The sequence below is a fragment of the Rhinichthys klamathensis genome, unplaced genomic scaffold (assembly GCF_029890125.1).
Source record: "Rhinichthys klamathensis goyatoka isolate OS25496 unplaced genomic scaffold, OSU_Roscu_1.1 h1tg000230l_1, whole genome shotgun sequence".
In the NCBI taxonomy this organism is placed as follows: domain Eukaryota; kingdom Metazoa; phylum Chordata; class Actinopteri; order Cypriniformes; family Leuciscidae; genus Rhinichthys; species Rhinichthys klamathensis.
The window spans coordinates 1885679-1891025 of NW_026606754.1; the positions used below are offsets into that span (position 1 = coordinate 1885679).

The 5347-nt window shown below is 38.5% G+C and overlaps 1 pseudogene; it reads right to left on the minus strand.

Annotated features, from left to right (window-relative positions):
* Positions 1-246: 246 nt before the first annotated feature.
* Positions 247-363, minus strand: LOC130099516 (5S ribosomal RNA; annotated as a pseudogene).
* Positions 364-5347: the final 4984 nt, after the last annotated feature.

A 5347-nucleotide genomic window follows, 5' to 3' on the forward strand; every position in this document is an offset into this window, starting at 1 on the left:
TGATTAGGAGGCCATGATGGACAGAGGCCACTGGGCAGATTTGGCCAGAATGCCGGGGTTACACCCCTACTCTTTCGAAAGACATCCTGGGATTTTTTGTGACCACAGAGAGTCAGGACCTCGGTTTAACGTCTCATCCGAAGGACGGTGGTCTTTGACACTACAGTGTCCCCGTCACTATACTGGGGCGTTAGGACCCACACAGACCACAGGGTGAGCGCCCCCTGATGGCCTCACTAACACCTCTTCCAGCAGCAACCTGGTTTTCTCAGGAGGTCTCCCATCCAGGTACTAACCAGGCTCAGCCCTGCTTAGCTTCAGTGGGCAACCAGTCTTGGGCTACAGGGTGATATGGCTGCTGGCACGACTTCAGACGTAATCACGCGGAGGCGTCCCCAAAGTGTCATCTTCTCAGGGAACTAGGGTTACAGACGTAACCTGAGACGTTTTCCTTAGTTCTTTGCTCTGTGTTTGAATGTCAGCACCCAGCCTCAGTGAAGCTGTAAACGTTTGTGGCTCCAGTTGGATTCTCTTGTGGTATTCTGTTTTGGTACTCATTTATTTTCTGGGATTATCTTTTGAGACTTTTTTCTAGTGGTGGGCAGATCGAGGCTTCGTGAAACACTGAAACAGTTGAAGCAAATGTGTCGAGGCTTCGAAACAATCCTACACCTGTCTCCATGGTGACCCTAGTGGTCAGAACAGTGTAAATGCAACAAAAACCCGGGTCAAACATGCATAAAAACCCCTTTTACAAAATCTGTTGCAAATGTTTTATTGAAAGTAAAATCTTTCAAATGCAATTATCTAATCATTTAATAAGATTATCAAGTGTATGTTCATTTATCAATTGTCAGGGTTTGTTTTGTTAGTTCTATGAATGGCTCAGCTAAACAGGCCAATAAGACTATGAACTACTATTATTCATTTTATTTATACTAATGTCTAATTAAATAGTCTACAAATGTATAAAACTGATCAGAGATCAGGTAAAACCCACAGACACTTGTTCAATGGTTCTCAGTGAATCCTCATGATTCATGGGTTGACTGAGATCATCGCCCCCAGCGGTGAACCATTGAAATTCCGAAGTGTTCCGAAACGTTTCGAAACAGTTATGCCATAATGAAGCCTCGTTTACTGAAATCACGTGACTCTGGCAGTTTGATACACGCTCTGAACCATTGATTCGGAACAAACGATTTGTAAAGAAGCTTCATGAAGCAGTGTTTTGAAATTGCCATCACTACTTTTTTCTGCTGTACCTTTTTACCTTGTGGATTCACCTTTTGACTTGGTGGATTACCTTCTTTTTTTTTCTTGGAATAACTTTTGACGTTGTGGATTTATATTTTTTGCCTGAAGATCTTTAATTTTTAGTAAAACATCGTCTCTAATACTGTTGTGTCTGCCTCATCTTCTGGGTTCTGCCGACTACTAGTGGCTCAGTTTGCTAAGTGACTGTTTCTCACACCGGAGACCTGAGTTCGTGACCAGGTCCTGACAATATGTCGCACTGTACAGTCCTGCACAAGGGCAAGGATTTCAGATATTGTCATCTTTGTGGAGACATTTGTCCCCATAACACAGGGTTCAGTGTTGGGAAAAGTAACTTTTAAAAGTACTGCATTACATTATTTTGTTACTTTTTTAAAAAGTAACTAATTGCATTAGATACTTTTAAATGGAAATTATTGTGTTCCGTTACTTTTCTGTTACTTTTTCTCACCAGGGCTGGGCTTGCTTGTTTCTTTAAAAAAAAAAAAAAAAAAAAAAAAAGTTATATTTTTCTGCAAATGTAAAGGCCTTTTCACACCAAAATGCAAATGCAAATTCACATCTGCACAGAAGTGCATCTCAAACAAACCTGTCAGCTGTTCTGGATTGCAGAAGAATAGGACACAGGAAAAGACAGTCCAACACTTTAGCAATAAAAAAAAAAAAAAAAAAAAAATGTGATGTTTATCTAAAGTCCTTTTTGCTTGTGAATCTGATCATCGAAAGGTCAGTAGCAAATACATTGGTTAATAAAGTGAGATTAAATACATAAAGTATAATTGTGTAATTTAACACAACTAATTATTGCAGGTTTATGTAATATTGAGTTTGCATTTCACAGTTTTTATTCATTTTGAGGAATACTGTGCAAATTTTTTTAGGTTTTTGTGGAAGTGAGTAAATGCTCACGTTTAGTCTAGATCTACAATAGGCATCATGTTCACACACAGCGCACACAACACCTCTGCACTTACCCACGATTCCTCTCTACATGAGGACAGGAGAGCTGGCAGTCAATGCACACGACAACAAAGTAACTTGTGTTACAAATCTTAAAAGTAATGCGTTACTAGACTAGTTACTTGAAAAAAGTAATCTGATTATGTAACCCTACACTGAACCACACACACAAAACTGTATAACCACAAATAAAATAAATTTTCAAATAAGATGTAGAGATACTGCTAGTCAATGAAATAATACAATTAAATTAAGCTGGGAATAAAATCATTGTTGGTACAGCTGTGAAAATGTCAGTAATGAGAGTTCAGTCTTGAGATCTAATTTTGGAGTATTGTAAAGAAATTCTGCAGCTTTACTCTAAATCATTTTTATATGGAAATTAAAATGTATAGCATTAACCCTCTGGGGATGGATTGGGCGGTACCGCCCAAAATTCCATACTTTTACAAATGTGTAAATATCTTAAAAACTATTAATGATCTACTAATGATCCTCAGATTCCGCTGAAAACAGTGATAACTTACCCGGCTTGTAAATATACACACTTCCATGTTGCGCAATACCACTATGTAAAGGGCCAATGAAATCGATGTTGTTTGGCGGATTCCGCAAGCAACAACCAATGGAAAAATTGCCGATGGCGAAATATTTTTCTTATCCAATCAGAGGAAGGTTACCATGGCGTATCTAGCAAATCAGAGGACTCTGTAGCCTTGCAAGGGGTGGTACTATATAGTTAGGGATATGACGCAAACAGCGTTGAATGGAGAGAAGGAGAGAGAGCGAACGGAGGTTTACGGAGCGGATTATCAGAGAAATATGAGAGTGAGACAGAACAATTATAATATATATATTTATATACATACAAATATAACATTATTTATTGTTTTAGCACTTTTATGATGGCAAGCAGTAAAGATTTACATTGGAACAATATTTTTTGTTCAAAAACTGTTCACTATTGTTGAGTGATGTGTGATTTTCTGAAATAAATGACAAAAATCTAATTTCCGTTTTTGAAATTCTCTAGTTTATTGTACATTTTTCACTCATACTTCCTTTATAAACACATTACATGCATGCTTATGTTAGCTTAGGGTCTTCTGAATCCATAGATCCCAAACACATAGTGTTCCATCTCAATTACATATGGTTTATAAGCCCAAATGTAAAAATAGAGAAAACGGACCAAAAAGGGCTTAGTCCCTAGTGGGTTAATATCTCCATGCTATTTCATAATCAAAGTGCAATGTGGAGCCGTACATCAGAGGTCTGAAACTTTCATAGAGATTATTTATTAAACTGATATATAACTGTATATTAAATATGAACTTGTTAAATACGGACATGTTGCATTCAAGGTTCGTTATATAATATGTTGTTGAAATTAGCATCATATTGATTTGTATCTTTAATGCAAGATGAAACAGAATGAAACAGAATGAAATGTATAAGCTGCAGGCTAACATCAAAATGACAGGGAATTACAGTCCAATTTGAAGAAAAAAAATTATTTGCATCATGAAAATTCACTCCCGCATATGCACTTCCCAGAATATATTGGTCAAAACCAAACAAACATATCTCTTCTTCTCTTTACTCAGCTGGGTAATGGAGCAGATCCTACTCTCTGACGTGATTTTGTGATGATTCCTCCTGTTTTTGTAAGGCCAGTCAACATTTTGTGACTTTCTCCAGCTGCATGCGAATGAAAATTCATTCTCCAGCGCCAAGGCCTTTGAATCTCGCCTCTTTATGTTTCTTTAAGGCTCAATAGGGGATTCAGGGTTAGCCACAAGCATCTTTGAAAAGTGCTGTGGTGGGGGTGTGCTGCTAAATATAAAACTGCATATTCACACAGTCCACTGAGCAAAAAGAGCTCATTACAGCACACAAAACAATAGGCGCTCTGTGGTTTGGGTGAGCGTTGTCTGAAGGTAAAAAAGACAGAGAGAAAATGAAAAGCAGGCACAACTCAGTTCATATTTGAAGTGACAGTCGGTTAAAGGAACTACTATAAGAAGTGAAAGTGCAGCAGTCACAGAGTGTTTCATAGTATACTTAAAAAACACCCAGAACAGGCCTAAGCACAACGCTGCAGAATTTGGAAATTATAATGCCCTTATCACAAGATGTAAAATAAAAGTTTTAGCTCAAAATACCACAGGTATTTATTATAGCATGTTAAAATTGTCACTTTTTGAGAGTGAGCAAAAACCTGCCATTTTTGTGAGTGTCCCTTTAAATGCAAATGAGCTGCTGCTCAGAGGGCGGAGCTTCAAGAGCTGGTGTGTTAGAAGCTCAGATTACCTCATGCAGACACACACTGAGAATTTAAAACTTTTAGCCTTTTATGTTCAAACCAGAGTCGGACAAAGATGAGGAGACTCAAGAAGAAGTGACAACATGTAGAATGCAACAGGATGTTTCTGAATGGTTTGTTGATGAATGTATGTAGCTGATGTGGAGTTAACTATCTTCCAGTCATTGATTAGCATATTCTGTCATGATAATCTATAACACATCGTGTTCCCGGGGGTGGGATTTATGTATATTTTATGGTTAGTGGTGTCATTGTAGTCCCTACCAGCCATTTGTTGTAGTCCTTAAAAAGCAATATCTGTAAAAGAAAATATCTCCCGTTGCTTTGAACGTCGTAACATTGCAGATGTTGTTTATGCTCAAACAGCAACATTACACACCAACTAAAGTTAGAAAAGTGAAATCATAGTCAACCACCCCTTTAAGAGACCAACAATAGGCCTACATCCATAGACAGTATAAGAAGTGGACAGAGCCATCTCATTGGAACTCAGTTGAGACAGTTGAAGCCCATTTTTAGCGATTTTTGAGCACTTCCGTTCCTGACGCGCAGACTCAAACCGACTCAAACTCAGCTTGATGACGTGAGCAACCTGTCTGACAGACGTTAATCTTCTAGTAGCTGTGCGTGAAAATTGCCAACGTTAATCTTCCAGAGACGGGGAACTTGAGCAAAGAGTTCTTTGGCGTGAGTGAGCAGGAGTAAGTATCCCGTTGCTTTTATGGACTCATTATCTATGGGCTTCCCCCTTGACGGGACGTCCCCCCGATTGCCTGCGAGCTT